Source organism: Hemiscyllium ocellatum, chromosome 19, assembly GCF_020745735.1.
Source record: "Hemiscyllium ocellatum isolate sHemOce1 chromosome 19, sHemOce1.pat.X.cur, whole genome shotgun sequence".
NCBI classification, from domain to species: Eukaryota; Metazoa; Chordata; class Chondrichthyes; order Orectolobiformes; family Hemiscylliidae; genus Hemiscyllium; species Hemiscyllium ocellatum.
The window spans coordinates 5,936,824-5,956,251 of record NC_083419.1 but is presented as its reverse complement, the minus strand read 5'-3'; the positions used below and the strand labels follow the sequence as shown (position 1 = coordinate 5,956,251).

The window sequence follows — 19,428 nt, the reverse complement described above, 5'->3', positions numbered from 1 at the left end:
CAGGTTTTATTAAAATATTAACATGCTCCATGCAAAAGATATTTAAAACTGCCTGAGCATTTCTTGAAGCAGAAAACAAATATTTTTCTGAGATAGTTTTTTTATCAATTCCATCAACCCTGTGTTATTCATAATTAACTTCAATGTTAAACAGGCTATAAACGTGACAAAATTCTGGGTGTTGATAATCCGGCGATCTTTTCTTGAGATTGCTATGGCTTGAGGCGCATTCAGAACTTGTAAATTAACAGAATAAAAGCAAAATACTGCAGATGCTGAAAATCTGTAATAAACACAGAGAAAGCTGGAGAAACTCAACAGGTCTGGCAGCCTTGGTGGAGAGAGCAGCATGTAAATTAATGGGCTGTGTTTTTGACATCTCTCCTCTTACCATTACCCACATACCCAAACTCTCTCCCCTAAACACTGCTGGCCATATTCCTTGATGCATGACACACTACTTCACTCAGGGAGTGGAGCACTGAGATGCTGGATGGGACACTGAGGGTCCGTTTGGAATGCCCCTCTGGGTATAAGATTCTCAAATTCAATGCAGGAACATTTCCTGCCTGAATGCTTTAGCAGTACTGTAATGCAACTTTATTAAAACCACTGTCAAGTCTATTCTATCAGACCATAATGACCATCGAGTTCGGTCAGGTGACACTCAAGGGTTTGTTTGCAAAGTCATGTTTCTGTGCGTGCGCTGTCAATACATCGAGTAGTGATTTTGGCAATGAAACTCAGCCATAAATTAGTGTGGGTTTCATTCAGGTTCTGATTTTCTCCCACAGTCCAAAGATGTGCAGGATGTGTGGATTGGCCATACTAAATTGCCCTTCGTGTCCAGGCATGTGCAGACTAGGTGGGTCAGCCGTGGGAAATGCAGGGTTACAGGGATAGGATAGTGGGTGGATCTTGATGGGATGATGTTCGAGGGTCATTTTGGACTTGATGGGCTGAATGCCCTGCTTCCCTGCTGTGGGGATTCTGTTATTCTATTAATAAATTAGATCAAGAAAGGGACCTTAATAATCACTTAAAAATGAACTAATATCGACCTAGTAACCAAATAATATTTCAGAATTAAAATCATGAATAACCAGTTAAAAATATACTTGAAAAATGCTCTTATTCAAAATTTTCAGTAGATAAATCTAAATATTTATTTTTCAAAGACTTAAAGCTCATAATCCTCTTCTGATGGCTCTTTTGTTATTTCAGAATATACTTAACAGTTTTAATACACAGTGTGTCAGATTTATAGTTTAAAACGGTACTGGATAATTTAGGTCAACACAGAGAATCAGAAAGCAACCACAACATTTATTATAGTTTCAAGTCCGACTTAAAGAAATGTTTATCTGCCATCTCAAGCGATAAGAATTTATTTTGACTGGCTATAAAAGTTTAATGCTGAGTGCTACAGTCTTCAGGAAGTAACATCGCAAGATACTGGGCCACTGAACAATTGCCATCTGGGTCATATAAACATTGATGTCTGATATTGTAATGTGGATTATTGCTCATAAGATGTTCATTGAACTGATAAACCAATACACTGGTGAGATACCATCGCGAATGTTTATAGTAAAGCAATCACAAAGCTTTACCCCACAGGTTGTAAATATGACTCCGTTAATGAATGAGTTGATGTGACTGAGGAGGATGGAAATAGCCAGACACTTGCCCTCCCATTCTGGTTAGTTTTTTAATTCATTTGTGGGATGTGGTTGTCATTAACCAGACCAATTTATTACCCGGAAGACTGTTAAGAGTCAACCACATTGCTGTGGGTCTGGAGTCATGTGAAGGCCAATCCAAATAAAAACAGCAGTTTACTTCCCTAAAACGCATTGATGAGCCAACAACCAAAACAGTTTCATGGTCAGATCTTAATTCCAGACTTTCACTGAATCCAAATTCCACATCTGCCATAGCATGATTCGAACCACGGTTCCCGGGAAATGACCTGCATCACTGGATTGATAGCTTATTAGTAATAGCCATCGCCTTCCCAAGCTCATGAGGATGTAGCCCAGAGGTGGACGGGAATCTGGAGGGGTTGATGGATGGGCTGGTGAAAAGGGGGGGGCTTTTGTTATCCTGCAGGCTCCCACACAAAGCCACACCATCAGGCCAGGCTGTTCTTGACCCTAATTACAGCCCACATCGCTACTGTGACCCAAATGAACAGCAGTGCAGAAAGAAAGTTCTACACTCCGCAAGGCATAAAAGTCACCACCTTCTCTCTGCTACCTCACACTCACTGGGCCAGCACTCACTGTAACTCTGTCACTGTAGATACCTCACACTCACTGGGCCAGCACTCACTCTAACTCTGTCACCGTAGATACCTCACACTCAGTGGGCCAGCACTCACTCTAACTCTGTCACTGCAGATACCTCACACTCACTGAGTCAGGACTCATTGTAACTCTGTCACTGTAGATATCTCACACTCACTGGGCCAGCACTCACTGTAACTCTGTCACTGCAGATACCTCACACTCACTGGGCCAGCACTCACTCTAACTCTGTCACTGTAGATACCTCACACTCACTGGGCCAGCACTCACTCTAACTCTGTCACTGTAGATACCTCACACTCAGTGGGCCAGCACTCACTCTAACTCTGTCACTGTAGATGCCTCTCCCCAAGGATCATGGACAATCACTTGCAATATTGCATGCATCATATCCACTTGATGAATCTCACCCAAATCATCTTCCTGAACATCTCTGTGTGCCTCCCATTCACTGAGCACTCCTGGTCACCTCATCTCTTTGAGCATCACCAAATAATTCCCCTCTATCCACTTTCATTGTACTGAATCCCAATCAGTCTCAGTGCAGGAAGAATTGATTCACCTCCCTTTCCCACCTAAGACTGATATCTCCAAAACACTCTGACTGACCTACCTGTAATCCCTAGACCAGTTGAAGATCTGGCTATGGTCCAGTCACTTGAGATTGCAATGACAACGATCTCCAGCTATGATAGAATCAAGTGCCTGCCTGACTATAGCCAGACTTTGGACTGGATGAGGATGAACCCTTGCCTGACTGTGACAGTCTCACAGTCTGACCATAGCATCCCCTTCACCACACTAGGACTTTGACATTGACACGTGGCCATTTACCCGAATCATATGGCATGTGTTTGCTCTGTAAGCTGATGGTACAAGTTACTTTTCACAGCGCTACACCTGCAGCTCCTCCTCTTTTTGACTGTTTTACCCTGACTGTTTGACTGCTGACAATCTGCCAGCGCCTCCATTTGTGCTGAAGAGCAATGTGAGCTCCACCGAGACTGGCAGCCTGTAAGTAAGTGCTGAAGCCAGTGAGTGTGATCTAATAGAGCAATGTGAAATAAACAGAGACTGGCAGCTTTGAGTAAGTGAATAGAAAGTAAGATAAGAGCCTGAAGATTCATCCTATGCTGATGTATGAAATGTGTGTGTCCCTATGCACCACATAACCTGCTAGAAGATTGTAAGACAAAAGTGCTTCTGACAAGGTAAAGTATTGAAGGGTTGAAGTGACGTGAGAGGTGGTCTGAGCATAGGCATGGTGATGCGGTGAGGGCGATGATTCATCAATCTCAGTGCCAGTGTGTGTGGATAAAGTGTTCAGGAGGGCACTGGCCATGGCATGTTGTTACATAGAAGCAACAGCTGTTGGCTCACTGGTTATTTGCTGGTTACCCCCAGGTTACCCACTGGTGAGTTATGCGTCAGGATATTTTCCCCATTTAGTCTTTCAGGGAAGAGTTATCGAGTCACAGCATAGAAACAGACCTTTCAGTCCAACCAATCCATGCTGACCATGCTCCCAAACTAAACTAGTCCCAACCACCTGGGCTTGGCCCATAATCCTCCAAATATTTCTTATTCATGTAATTACCCAAATGTCTTTTAAATGTTGTAACTGTATTCCCATCCACCACTTCCTCTGGAAATTCCTCCCATACATGAACCACTCTTTGTGTATTCTGTTTTAAATCTTTCTCCTCTTACGTTAAAATAGCTCCCCCTCGTCTTAAAATCCTCCATGCTAGAGAAAACACGCATGCCATTCACTTTATCTGTACCTGACATGATTTTATAAACCTCTATAAGGTCACCCCTCAATTTCCTATTCTCCTGTGAAAGAAATCTCAGCCTATCCAGCCTCTCCTTAGAACTTATACCTTCCATTCCTGCCAAGATTCTGGTAAATCTCTTCTGAAACCTCTCCATTAATAAAATCCTTCCTATAACAGGGAAACCAGAACTGAACAAGAAGGAGAGGAAACTTTGAAGTGTTGTATAAATAAATGGAGTTGGGGCTTTAATAATTTGCCAGGACATGGAAATAGTATAACAATAGTTAGGTACTTGCTTTTGACTATTCTCAGACTTAGAAACCCTATCGTGTGAAAGCTGGCCATTCAGCCCATACTGCCCTTCTGAAGGGCATCCTACCCAGATCCTCTCCCTAACCTAAACAATTTAGCAGGGCTAATCCACTCTAACCTGCACATCTTCAGACTGTGAGAGGAAACCACACAGAGGGAAAGTGCAAATGCCACACAGACAGTTGCCCAAGGGTGGGATTGAACCAGAGTCCTTGGTACTGGGAGCCTGCAGTGCTAACCACTGGGCCACTGTACTGTTCCATGGACTGACAGACTTTTTATGACTCTATGAAGTAGTCACTGCAAGATTCTAAAGTCATGTTTACAGGTCAAGGCAAAAAATTGCATTTTTCTTGATGTCAAAATGCAGGTTTTCTTCATTTCCCTGATTTTTCCATCATTCTTAACATTACTCATGGCACAACAGGACAGGGAAAATTCCACCCAAAACCTTGAGGACAAGTGAAAAACACTGCAGATCCCGCAAATCTGAAATAAAATCAGAAAATGCAAGAAACAGATTTAACGTTTCAGTTTGGTGATCCTCCATCAGAACACAGCCTGTTTTTTGATTTCAGACCTTTGGTTTTGGGGAAAGGAATTTTCCCTTGTTTGTCATTGACTGAATGCTCCATTTCTGATCAGATCAGCTGTGATTTTACAGTAGTCTTGTGAATTATGATTTAAATTCAGTAACATTACTGGAGCCAAGATGGCCAGCTATGATAAAAATGAAAGAACTGTGGATGCTGTAAATCAGGAACAAAAGCATAAATTGGTAGTAAAGCTCATCTGTGGAGAGAAATCAGCGCTAACGTTAATGTTTCGGGTCCAATACCCCTTCTGCAGAACTTCCTGTACTCTGAGGAAGGGTCACCAGATGCGAAACTTTAACTCTGATTTCTCTTCACAGATGTTGTAAGACCTGCTGAGCTTTTCCAGTAATTTCTATTTTTTGTTGGCTATCCCTAATGTTGGGTTTACTAAACTAGGTTTTGCTGAAACTATACAAAGGCATTATTCAGACCACAGCTGGAATACTGTGAACAGCTCTGGGTCCCTAATGTAAGGAAAGATAAACTGGCACTACAGGCAGTCCAGAGAAGGTTCACTCAACAGATATCAGGAATGGAGGGATTGTTTTATGAGGAGTGGTTGTTTGGATTGAATAGACCTATTGAAATTTAGAAGAATGAGATGTGACTTTATTGGAACATGGAAGATTCTTAGGGGACTTGACAGGACTGATGCAGAATGGTTGTCTCCCCTTGTGGGAGAGTCTAGGACCAGAGGGTATGATCCCAGAATAAGGGGTCTCATGTTTAAGACAGAAATAAGGAGGAATTTCTTTTCTCAGAAGATAGTGAATCTGTGGAATTCTTTATTGCAGAAGGCTATTGAGGCTGGGTCATTAAATACATTCAAGGTTGAGACAGATTTTTTTATTAGTAATGGTATTAAGGTTTTTGTGCAAGTGGCAAAAAAATGGATTTGAGGTTTATCAGACCAGCCATGGTTTGATTGAATGGCGGAACAGATTCAATGGGCTGAATGGCCTACTTCTGTTCCTATGACTTCTGGACTAATTTGCCGCACTACTGTACTCACGAGCACCCAACTGCAATTCCTTACCCTGGGTAATCACTCTGCCATAACTATCAGCTGAATTAAGAGTAGTGAGTTGGGGAAAAAGCTTTACAAAATGTTGTCTCTTATTGAATAAATACTGAAGTGGGAGATTACATGGGTTTGAGCAGGTCAGTCCTAAAAGAAATCATACATAATCCAGATAGGGAAATCACAACCATTCATATTTTCTAAGGCTGCAAAAGTGGGCACTAGCAGCCAGGGATGAGTATGAATAAATTCTTTAAAAAGAAGCTATTTGCTGTTTCTGATTTAGTGCCACAACTACACCACAGTGACAGCACAGTAAAGTGCTGTTTGACCCAACCGCATTCTGCTAGAGTTTATGCTCCATGCAGCTCCCCTCTCACTGATTTACTTCATGTCTCCCTGACACCATAATCATTTCGCTCTTTTCTGACCTTTAAATGAATCGATAATATTTGCCTTCAATATTCTTCTGTGGTAACAGCATACATTTTCTTCACTATAGTTTTGCGGTGGACATTGGATCCATTTTCTAAGGCAAGTCCCTCCCCAATAGAAATCCTAGGAAACAAAATAAGGTAGTCTGTAAGTGATGGCACGATGGGCCAAATGGACTCCTGATACACCATAACAATTCTCTCCTGGCAAGACAGAACTCATTCCAAGCCTCTGTTGATGAGACAGATCACGAGTCATTCAGCTTATATCCAGAGTTGGTCAAGTTACTGGTTAGTATAAAAAATTAAAAGTCAGGAGTCTAACCAATTTTTAGTCCATGTTTGTTTAGGGTAAAATTATTTTAACTAATGCATTTTCAGTTCACACTCCCTTTATCTAGAACACACATTAAGCCTGCTAAATGAGCGATAAATATATTCAGAATTTGCTGAAGTGTTGCAAAGACTTTAAGGTCTATTTCCAGATAACTAGGATAGGCATCATCTGGTAGGTCCCCATTATAACATTTCTCCTTCGACAGTATTGCCTGATTCCTTATTCAATAACAGTTGAAAACAATGAAATTTATAAGCCCAACCCCTTCGACGTAACTATCCATCAATTTAATGAACTGGACTGAGGCCATGTAATCCATCAGTGAGGTATAACAACAGATTCACAAGCTCCAATGGGAGTTAAAACCTGTCATCTTTCTATAGCAATTGTCTTGTTTGTTGTTGGTTTTCCAAAAACCACACCAGCTGGCAGCATTGAAAAGCAGGAGATCTCGAAACCTGATTAAATGAAAGATACAACTACAACGGCACGGTTATCATACTTTTGCAACTCAAACAAATTCATCCTGTGAACCATGACCAAAGCTTCAGTTAAGGAATGATGTGTAAATTGGATATTCATTTACATTTCACATTCAAATCTTTTGAAATTAGATGCGCAGCACTCAACGAAATAAAATAAAAATTGACAAGCTTGTGACGGGTAGGGACGGCAAGGCAGTACGGACTCCCAAGGAAGCATTCCTTCGATGATAATTATACTGAACTGTCAGGATTATCGTATATATAGCTCCTGCTATGTCATCCCAGAAACGCCATCCCAGGACACTGGTAATTTGACGAGGCTGAGCTCAGAAAGGACGTTTTGCATTGACAAAACATTCGGCTCAGTATCAAGTGGCCAAAAATAAACAAAACGCAAAGTAAAGCCAAATGATTATAGCTGTCTCTGTTCAGATTAAGTTAGAAAGGTCTATTTGTGTAACACTTTTCCGGTGAAGTGTGGATTGTGTTTGTGGAGCATACAACTGGGTTTGGTGATATTCTATGTGTATAAAACCATAATATGCAAAATATAAGATGGAAATCAAGAAAATGGGACTAAAAACAGAAAATCTCAGATATACTCAACACATGAAGCATCTCTATGAAGAGAAAAATATAATTGGCCAATTGTCCGAATAGTCATCAATCTGAAACACCGACTGTTTCTCTCTCCAGCTGAGTAATTCAGGCATTCTCTCTTTGTCTCTCAAATTCCCAGCATCTGCAGTATTATACATTTGTACCCCAAATATTGAGACAGTGTGTACTAGAGACAACAGGAGTCTCTGTGGCTGACTGAGACAACAGAGAGAGCTCTGTACCACATCTCCTTGGATAGGCCTGCCTAATTAAGTGCCACTTATGAATTTTTGATTTGATTTATTGTTGTCACATGCACTAAGACACAATGAAAAATGTTGTTTTGCATGCAATTCAAGTAAATCATACCTAACATAAGTACATCAGGGTAACAAAACAGAATGTAGAATACTGTATAGTGTTCCAGCTATAGAGAGGGTGCAGAGAAAGATCAACTTGAATATATGATAAGTCTGATAACAGTGAGGAAGAAGCTGTTCTTGAACCTGTTGGCATGTGCTTAGAAACCTTTGTACTTTCTGCTCACTGGAAGAGGGTGGAGGGCTCTTTGATTAGATGGTTACTTTCCTGAGGCAGCGTAAAGTATAGACAGAGTCAGTGGATGGAAGGCTGTTTTTGTAATGAGCTGGGCTGCGTTCGTACACTCTGTAGTTTCTTGTGGTCTTGGGCAGAGCAGTTGCTGTACCAAGCTGTGATGCATGGTGCATCTATAAAAATTGATAAGAGTCATTGTGGACTTGCTGAATTTCCCTTAGCTGTAATTGGGCAGTGCTCTACCTTCCCAGGATTATGGATCCAAGGATGGAGGTCTCTCTGACCATGAGCTGACTGCCAGTCAGAAACCTGCAGCTCTATCCAATGGTAGAGCCATTAGCAGCCAATATGACACTCTTCTGAGACCTAGGATCATCAAGAGCTCAAGGTATTGGTGGATGGAAGGGTGGGGGGGGGAAGATTGTGAAGTGGGGTCACAGAGTAAGGTGAGAGTGAAAGTGGTGGAGGGTGGTACAATTACAGCATTTAAAAGGCATCTGGTTGGGTATATGAATAGGAAGGGTTTAGAGGCATATGGGCCAAGTGCTGGCAAATGGGACTAGATTAGTTTCGGATATCTGGTCGGGATGGACGGGTTGGACCAAAGGGCCTGTTGGTGTACATTTCTATGACTCGAAGTGGTGGGAATAGTTCTCAGAGGGCACCCAAGATGCTGGGTATTTTGATCTGGCACTCAGTGCTTTTGAAAAGGTCTTTACCCTCAATCCTGACAACCCTAACATGGTTTGCCTGTTGTGCTTCCTCTGTTAATGCTATGGTCAGTGACAACAGACTGGCATGGACAGATTAGAGTGGCGATGGGAAGGTGGGATAATTCTCACACTCCCATCTGATTAAATGCCACCAAACTTGCTGAGGGAGGAAATTCTGATTCTGAATCATTCTTACCTCAGTCCCATTCAGATTGATTCCTATCTTAAACACTTGCATAGTGTTCTGCATAAAGCATGGATTAGGGATGACCGGTGATTTCAGTTATTTCCAAAATGTAGAGACGCCTATAAAGAACCTTGAATATTTCTGAATTGACATAGAATTCACATCGTTCTACCCCAATTGAAGAATTACCCAAGTAACCCCAGACCCCAGTCGGGGTTAGTTAGTTCAGTTGGCTGGGCAGATGGTTTGCAGTGTGGATTTAATGCCGGATAGAACATAGAACATAGAACATAGAACATAGAACATAGAAGGATACAGCGCAGTACAGGCCCTTCGGCCCTCGATGTTGCGCCGACCGAATCCTACCTAACCTATACTAGCCCAATAACTTCCAAATGCCTATCCAATGCCCGCTTAAATGACCATAAAGAAGGAGAGTTCACCACTGATACGGGCAGGGCATTCCATGAACTCACAACCCGCTGTGTGAAGAATCTACCCCTAACATCTGTCCTATACCTACCACCCCTTAATTTAAAGCTATGTCCCCTAGTAACACCTGACTCCATTAGCGGTAAAAATGTTGTTTTGCATGCAATTCAAGTAAATCATACCTAACATAAGTACATCAGGGTAACAAAACAGAATGTAGAATACTGTATAGTGTTCCAGCTATAGAGAGGGTGCAGAGAAAGATCAACTTGAATATATGATAAGTCTGATAACAGTGAGGAAGAAGCTGTTCTTGAACCTGTTGGCATGTGCTTAGAAACCTTTGTACTTTCTGCTCACTGGAAGAGGGTGGAGGGCTCTTTGATTAGATGGTTACTTTCCTGAGGCAGCGTAAAGTATAGACAGAGTCAGTGGATGGAAGGCTGTTTTTGTAATGAGCTGGGCTGCGTTCGTACACTCTGTAGTTTCTTGTAGTCTTGGGCAGAGCAGTTGCTGTACCAAGCTGTGATGCATGGTGCATCTATAAAAATTGATAAGAGCCATTGTGGACTTGCTGAATTTCCTTAGCTGTAATTGGGCAGTGCTCTACCTTCCCAGGATTATGGATCCAAGGATGGAGGTCTCTCTGACCACGAGCTGACTGCCAGTCAGAAACCTGCAGCTCTATTCAATGGTAGAGCCATTAGCAGCCAATATGACACTCTTCTGAGACCTAGGATCATCAAGAGCTCAAGGTATTGGTGGATGTAAGGGTGGGGCACGGGGGGGAAGATTGTGAAGTGGGGTCACAGAGTAAGGTGAGAGTGAAAGTGGTGGAGGGTGGTACAATTACAGCATTTAAAAGGCATCTGGTTGGATATATGAATAGGAAGGGTTTAGAAGCATATGGGCCAAGTGCTGGCAAATGGGACTAGATTAGTTTTGGATATCTGGTCGGGGTGGACGGGTTGGACCAAAGGGCCTGTTGGTGTACATTTCTATGACTCGAAGTGGTGGGAATGGTTCTCAGAGGGCACCCAAGATGCTGGGTATTTTGATGTGGCACTCAGTGCTTTACCCTCAATCCTGACAACCCTAACATGGTTTGCCTGTTGTGCTTCCTCTGTTAATGCTATGGTCAGTGACAACAGACTGGCATGGACAGATTAGAGTGGCGATGGGAAGGTGGGATAATTCTCACACTCCCATCTGATTAAATGCCACCAAACTTGCTGAGGGAGGAAATTCTGATTCTGAATCATTCTTACCTCAGTCCCATTCAGATTGATTCCTATCTTAAACACTTGCATAGTGTTCTGCATAAAGCATGGATTAGGGATGACCGGTGATTTCAGTTATTTCCAAAATGTAGAGACGCCTATAAAGAACCTTGAATATTTCTGAATTGACATAGAATTCTGCAGCACCAAAGCACATCGTTCTACCCCAATTGAAGAATTACCCAAGTAACCCCAGACCCCAGTCGGGGTTAGTTAGTTCAGTTGGCTGGGCAGATGGTTTGCAGTGTGGATTTAATGCCGGATAGAACATAGAACATAGAACATAGAACATAGAACATAGAAGGATACAGCGCAGCACAGGCCCTTCGGCCCTCGATGTTGCGCCGACCGAATCCTACCTAACCTATACTAGCCCAATAACTTCCAAATGCCTATCCAATGCCCGCTTAAATGACCATAAAGAAGGAGAGTTCACCACTGATACGGGCAGGGCATTCCATGAACTCACAACCCGCTGTGTGAAGAATCTACCTCTAACATCTGTCCTATACCTACCACCCCTTAATTTAAAGCTATGTCCCCTAGTAACACCTGACTCCATTAGCGGTAAAAATGTTGTTTTGCATGCAATTCAAGTAAATCATACCTAACATAAGTACATCAGGGTAACAAAACAGAATGTAGAATACTGTATAGTGTTCCAGCTATAGAGAGGGTGCAGAGAAAGATCAACTTGAATATATGATAAGTCTGATAACAGTGAGGAAGAAGCTGTTCTTGAACCTGTTGGCATGTGCTTAGAAACCTTTGTACTTTCTGCTCACTGGAAGAGGGTGGAGGGCTCTTTGATTAGATGGTTACTTTCCTGAGGCAGCGTAAAGTATAGACAGAGTCAGTGGATGGAAGGCTGTTTTTGTAATGAGCTGGGCTGCGTTCGTACACTCTGTAGTTTCTTGTAGTCTTGGGCAGAGCAGTTGCTGTACCAAGCTGTGATGCATGGTGCATCTATAAAAATTGATAAGAGCCATTGTGGACTTGCTGAATTTCCTTAGCTGTAATTGGGCAGTGCTCTACCTTCCCAGGATTATGGATCCAAGGATGGAGGTCTCTCTGACCACGAGCTGACTGCCAGTCAGAAACCTGCAGCTCTATTCAATGGTAGAGCCATTAGCAGCCAATATGACACTCTTCTGAGACCTAGGATCATCAAGAGCTCAAGGTATTGGTGGATGTAAGGGTGGGGGGGGGGGGGGGGGGGCACGGGGGGGAAGATTGTGAAGTGGGGTCACAGAGTAAGGTGAGAGTGAAAGTGGTGGAGGGTGGTACAATTACAGCATTTAAAAGGCATCTGGTTGGGTATATGAATAGGAAGGGTTTAGAAGCATATGGGCCAAGTGCTGGCAAATGGGACTAGATTAGTTTTGGATATCTGGTCGGGGTGGACGGGTTGGACCAAAGGGCCTGTTGGTGTACATTTCTATGACTCGAAGTGGTGGGAATGGTTCTCAGAGGGCACCCAAGATGCTGGGTATTTTGATGTGGCACTCAGTGCTTTACCCTCAATCCTGACAACCCTAACATGGTTTGCCTGTTGTGCTTCCTCTGTTAATGCTATGGTCAGTGACAACAGACTGGCATGGACAGATTAGAGTGGCGATGGGAAGGTGGGATAATTCTCACACTCCCATCTGATTAAATGCCACCAAACTTGCTGAGGGAGGAAATTCTGATTCTGAATCATTCTTACCTCAGTCCCATTCAGATTGATTCCTATCTTAAACACTTGCATAGTGTTCTGCATAAAGCATGGATTAGGGATGACCGGTGATTTCAGTTATTTCCAAAATGTAGAGACGCCTATAAAGAACCTTGAATATTTCTGAATTGACATAGAATTCTGCAGCACCAAAGCACATCGTTCTACCCCAATTGAAGAATTACCCAAGTAACCCCAGTCCCCCAGTAGGGGTTAGTTAGCTCAGTTGGCTGGGCAGATGGTTTGCAGTGTGGATTTAATGCCGGATGTGGGCTCAATTCTAGCACCTGCTGCAGTCACCGTGAAGAATTCACCTTCACAACCCTAACCCACAGTTTAAATTGCCAGCTGTTATCTCTCTTTCTTGAGAGAGATTTTATCCACAGTAGCACTGCAATCCCTCTTGTTCAAAGCATCGAACTTGACAACTAATCAGAGAGTGTTCCAGCATAGAACAGGGTCTCTAGCCCATCAAGTCTGTAACCAGACGTAAACCAAATACCATACCCATTTTCCAGCACTTGGCCCATTGCCCTGTATACCTTCGTGTGGCAAATGCACATCTAAATACTTCTTATATTTAATGAGGGTTTCTACTTCTCCCACCCTTACAGGCAATGAGTGACAGATTCCTGTCACCCTGTGGGTGAGAATGTTTTCCTCACATCTCCTTAAATCTGTCCCTTAAATCTAAGCCTCCCTGGTCATTGATCCCTCCCCCAAGGAGAAATGTTCAGTCCAACCTTTCTCTACCCCACGGTGGCTCAGTGAAAAGCACTGCTGCCTCGCAGAGCCAGGGACCCAGGTCTGATTCCACCTGTCTGTATGGAGTTTGCACATTCTCCCCATGTCTGCGTAGGCTTCATCTGGGTGCTCCTGTTTCCGCCTCCCAGTCCAAAGATATGTGGGTTAGATGGGTTGGCCATGGGAAATGCAGGGGTTACAGGGATGGGGATGGGAGTGGGTCTGGGCAGGATGTTCTTTGTATCATTGCTGCGGACTGCTTCCACACTGTACAGATTCTATTCATGCCCCCTCAACCCCAGTCTCCTCTGCTCAATTCTAATCAGACAAAGCACTCAAATCTCATGTGAAGTCTCCATTCTCAAAAACAATGGTTTTAAGATACAAAGAATGGTCATTTCAAAGTTTTGCTTAGCTTTTAAAATCAGAACAGGCTTGCAGTTTTAAATCTTTATTCTGAATGCATTTGCTATAATTTGCAGTTGAGTTATTTTCAACTATATTTCATTGTGATATATCCATACAGTTTGTTCATTAAACTATTAATCCAACATTCATTCTCACCAGATCTTAAAAGCATTGGTGTGACATCAGAGTTAAGTTTCGCATTGTAGTCCTCAGCTCAGACCCAATTGTATGAAAAGATTTAAATGTTTTAGCTAATGCAACTGTACAATATCCTAAAATGATGTTAGTTGGAGGAAGGGGGTGGATGTTTTAAAAGCTGCAAAACAATTACAGGAATTATCAAAAATTTATAAACCACTTGAGCCTCATTTGGATTAAGAAACAAAACAATAGAAAGCTGAGCATTAGATGGATAATGCTGTCTTTTCAACTACAATTTCTGGATGACACTTGACCTTTTTTGTTTGCTTCCCATCCCATCCCAATTTTCTGTCCAACTGATTTATGAACTTCAATGTTTTTCAAATCCCTGAAATAATCTCTGCGCTGGTATGAGTTACTAGCCACATGGTATACCAACATTGATCAATGGGTCAAGATTCAGCCTTGTGAATCATGATGTTACATCTATTCTCTCGCTTGGGTTAATGCCTTGGAATGCCCTGCATGATTGCTATCAGAAATTGATGAACTAGTCTTGGTTCAGATATTGCAGTTCAGCTGGCTCTAAAAACCAATATGATCTGCTGAAAAGGTGAAAAACTCAACCAAGTGTCTAAATGCTTTATTAAGTTCTGTTTTTTTTTATTTTCAGCTCAACATGCCTTTGTTGGGTTTATATGAGCTGTTCTGACACAGTCTCATTATGGCATTTACAAAAAGCTTAAAAGATAGAAGGAGATGATCAAGATGGACCTCATTTGTACTTACTACCTGATTCGGCCACATGTGCTACCATAGCCCATATCACTCCGATCCCTATAAGATACTGCCCACAGTGGTTTCATGTAGAGTGTAGGTTATAGGATAAAGTCACCAGGATCCCATCAGACTGTTGTCTCATCAGAGAGAGATAACTGATGATGAGTTGAACCTGTGGGTCACCATGCCTCAGGCAAGGAGAAAGGTTGACAAAGGTTCAGAGTGAACTCAGCTGGTGCAGGAATTGAACCTGTGCTGTTGGTGTCCAGCTGGTCAAGCAACTGAGCTAACCAACCCCCCAGCTTTGAGTAAATAAACGCTGCACAAGTGTAAAGTTAAGGGTAAACAGATTGTACAGCAATAATTATTATCTAGTGTGCCATTGGAAGTCCAGTTTCACCTCATTCAAAAAGATATAACACTCCAAAGAGACTTACTTTCATCAAGAATAGAGTTTGAAAAGTGGAAGTTCAGTGGTTTCAAATTGATTTTGATTTTGCAAACACCTCAGCAGCATGTCCTGTGGAAGAATGAAGAATCTCTGATTGCCACCTCGGGATATTTTTGCATTTAAGTGTGCATAAGTTGATGTCAAAAATCACTGTCACTCTGTCACCAATTAATGATTGTGAGCAATGACAGTTTCAATGGTTAGAGGCCAATTTTCAGTCTCCACCAGCCATTCAGTCAGTCCCCTGTGAACTATTCCAGCACCGTTGTTTTTCACTCCAATTTTTTTTCTGATTTTTTTTGGGACATAGAGTCATAGAGATGTACAGCATGGAAACAGACCCTTCGGTCCAACCCATCCATGCCGACCAGATATCCCAACCCAATCTAGTCCCACCTGCCAGCACCCGGCCCATATCCCTCCAAACCCTCCCTATTCATATACATGGGTGTCACTGGTGGTCAGTATTTATTGCCCGTCCCTAGTTGTCCCCTTGAGAAGCTGCCTTCTTGAACCGCTGCAGTCCATATGTTGTAGGTGGACCCACAATGCCATTACAAAGGGAATTCCAGGATTTTGACCCATTGATACTGAAAGAACGGCGGTATATTTCCAAGTCAGGATGGTGAGTGGCTTGAAGGGGAACCTGTAGGTGGTCATGATCCCATGTATTTGCTGGCCGTGTCCCTCTATTTGGAAGTGGTGGAGGGTTGAGAAGGTCTTCTCCAGGGATCTTTGGCAAATTTCTGCGGTGTATCTTGCAGATGGCGCACACTGCTGCTACAGAGCATTGGTGGTGGAAGGAGTCGATACTTGTGGAAGTGATGCCAATCAAGTGACCTGCTTTGTCCTGGATGGTGATGAGTGTGGTTGGAGCTGAACCAATCCAGACAAAGCAGGCGGGGAAATATCGTTAACAATCAGATCAGCCATGATCTTAGCAAACAATGAAGCAGATTTCAGAGGCCAAATGGCCTAGTCCTGTTGCTATTAATTGTGAGTTTATTATCTTGTCTTGCATCATGAAATGTGCAGTATAACTGCAGATATTTGTTTGTCTAGTTGTATCTCTTCACCCACACATTGGAGATACCCAGAAATAATCAGGGTCCCAATCGAGGCAAATTGTGAGATGGTCTTATAAAATATTTCCAATCAAAAAGTACAGTCCAAAAATTCTGAATGACTTGTTCCTCACATCATTCCTAAGAGCACGGTTCTGACTGTCTTTTGCTCTAGGAAATGGTGTTGGCCCTGTACCACGCTCATGAGAATGTTAATCCATAAATGGAGGTTCGAATCCTGCTATGGAAGATGGTGGAATTTGAATTCAATAACCATCTGGAATTAAGAGTCTAATGATGAGCATGAAATTGTTGTTGGAAAAGCCCATCTGGTTCAGTTCCTTTAGGAAGAGGAACTGCTGCCCTACATGTGACTCCTAATCCACAGTAATGTGGTTGACTCTAAACTGTCCTCTGGGCCGTTTGGGGTGGGCAATACATGGTGAACAAATCAGTTTTGGTCATAGCCTATGAATGAAATCAAAATGACCAAGTTCTATAAAATCACTTTGAGGTTGTTTTTGAAAGATTCAATATGGTTTTGTCTCACATGCTCACTTAGGTATGAGAAAAAGTGGCATGATGGTTCAGTGGTTAGTACTGCCACATAGCACCGAGTTCGATTCCAGCCTCAGGCAACTTTCTGTGTGGAGTTTTCCCTGTGTCTGCATGGGTTTCTTCCGGATGCTCCGGTTTCCTCCCAAAGTCCAATCATGTGCAAGTTAGGGGGACTGGCCATGGGAAATGTAGGGTTACAGGGATGGGTATAGTAAAGGGATGAGTCTGGGTGGGATGCTGTTCAAAAGGTTTGTGTAGGCTGAATGGCCTGCTTCCTGTGAAAATGTGTGGGAAGTCCAAAAGGGTGGACATATAGCCAAGGCAGAAGTTCTGCTTCTGGCGGGAGGGCTTGACCAACAGAGTTGGGATTGTTTCTGAATCCCAGGCCGGCCCGAATACAGAACATGCTTTAGGAGTTTTACAGGAGCAGGCTCTCTGTCTATTCAGAATGGCTGCTGGCCTCACAGTGCAGGAGTAGCTACACAGAATTTTCAGGCCCCATTCAGTTCTCATTTCTGACCACAACAGCACATGCAAACTGAACCTCTCGGGATATGATTTTCTGTCTGTCTAAGGCTGGCTCACACTGGGCATGATGGCGATATAAACTGACCGCTTGGCACCAAGATGGCAAAGAACCTTGGACAATAACTTTCTTTTTCAAAAGGCAGAAAGTAAATTTAGTGTGTTTTAAACGAAATGCTGATATCCCTTTTGTACAGATTCAGCAACCCCGAGTCTGCTAGTCATATTTCAAATCATAACTTTGCTGTCACTTTAGAGCTTATCGTTACATTTTAGTTCAAGAAGAAAAGAAATGTGTTCAACAATTACATATAGTCTTTCTTCCACAGTCTGCAGTATTGGGAGATAATAATGCATGGAGTCTATCATTTTTGACATCCTTCAAAGCTGCAACAGTGCTTTTATCAGCATATTTCATGGTATTAGACTTGTACCTGACAGAATGCTGTTCCTGCTATTTTCACCATCAATGAACTGCTTTAAATTCACACAGAACTAACTTCTGAATTAATTGTTGTATTAGTTGGTTGGTATGACAGTATTTCATCTGTAAGTTAGCCATTTTTCTGTAATAAAATATGGGATCGGAATTAGCTCTGGACATTATGGTTGTCATGTCTTCTTTTTCATTTCAGTTCAGGTTTTCTTGAATGGATCAGATTTCAATAGTTAGGAATAAGATGGAAATACATTTTGTTTCCTGATTGTGTAGGGCTTATTCCCCAGTCCAGAAGAAAGGCTGACCCTCCCAGGTCGGTCAGGATTATTGTAAATCAACAGCCCTACCTTTCCCTGCCTCTTAACTGAATTGGACAAAACCGCACAGAATGATAATCCTGCAATCACTCCATGATTGTTTACTCACAAATGCTTGGAAGACAAGCTGGAGGCTGGAAGAACACAGCAAGCCAGGCAGCATCAGGAGCTGGAGAAATTCAGGACTGAAGAAGGGTTACACCTGAAATGTTGACTTCTCCACCTCCTGATGCTGCCTGGCTTGCTGTGTTCTTCCACCTTTCAGTTTGTCTACCTTGGATTCCAGCATCTACAGCTTTTTAAGAAAATCTCTAACAGATGCATGTGGTGAGGATAAGAGTCTGTGGAGGGATGTAGGCAGGTTAAGTGAGTGGACAAAAACCTGCCACATAAAATGCAAAGTGGGAAAAAAATGATGTTATGCACTTTGGCAGGACGAATAGAGGGGCAGAATATTATTTACATGAAGAAAGACTGCAGAAAGCTGCAATACAGTGGGATTTGGGAGTCCTTGTACATGAATCACACCCAAGTTCACCGAGTAATAGGAACAACAAATGGAATGTTGGCCTTTATTTCAAAAGGAATAGAATATGAAAGTTGGGAGGTCTTGCTAAAATTGTACAAGGCACTAGTCAGACCACAGCTGGCTTACTGTGAGCAGTTTTGGGCCCCTTACCAAGGGAATGACATACTAGCATTGGAAACAGTCCAGAGAATGTTCTCTAGACTAATATTGGGTGTAGGAGAGGTCTTTTGAGGAGAGGTTGAGTAGGTTGGCCTATACTCAATGGAATCTAGAAGAACCAGAGGAGAGCTTATTGAAATGGACAAGATGCTGAAGGGATTTGTCACAGTGGGTGCTGAAAGGCTGTTTTCCCTTCTGAGAGAGTGTAGGACCAGAGGGCATCATCTCAGAATTAGAGGTCATCCATTTACACGCCGAGCTGGAAGTTTTTGCTGCAAACGTTTCGTTCCCTGGCTAGGGAACATCATCAGTGCTGTTGGAGCCTCGTGTGAAGCGCTGCTTTGATGTTTCTTCCGGTATTTATATTGGTTTGTTCTTGCCGCTTCCGGGTGTCAGTTTCAGCTGCAGTGATTTGTATGTGGGGTCCAGGTCGATGTGTCTGTTGATGGACGTTCTTGCCGTTTCCGGGTGTCAGTTTCAGCTGTAGTGGTTTGTATATGATGTCCAGGTCAATGTGTCTGTTGATGGAGTTTGGGGATGAATGCCATGCTTCTAGG

The 19,428-nt window shown here is 42.7% G+C and overlaps 1 protein-coding gene across 1 annotated transcript in view; it reads left to right on the top strand.

The window, feature by feature from the left end:
* Window positions 1–19,428, top strand: part of LOC132824618 (protein kinase C-binding protein NELL2-like) — a 345,067-nt gene that overhangs the window by 284,396 nt on the left and 41,243 nt on the right. The gene's annotated exons all lie outside the window — the stretch shown is intronic.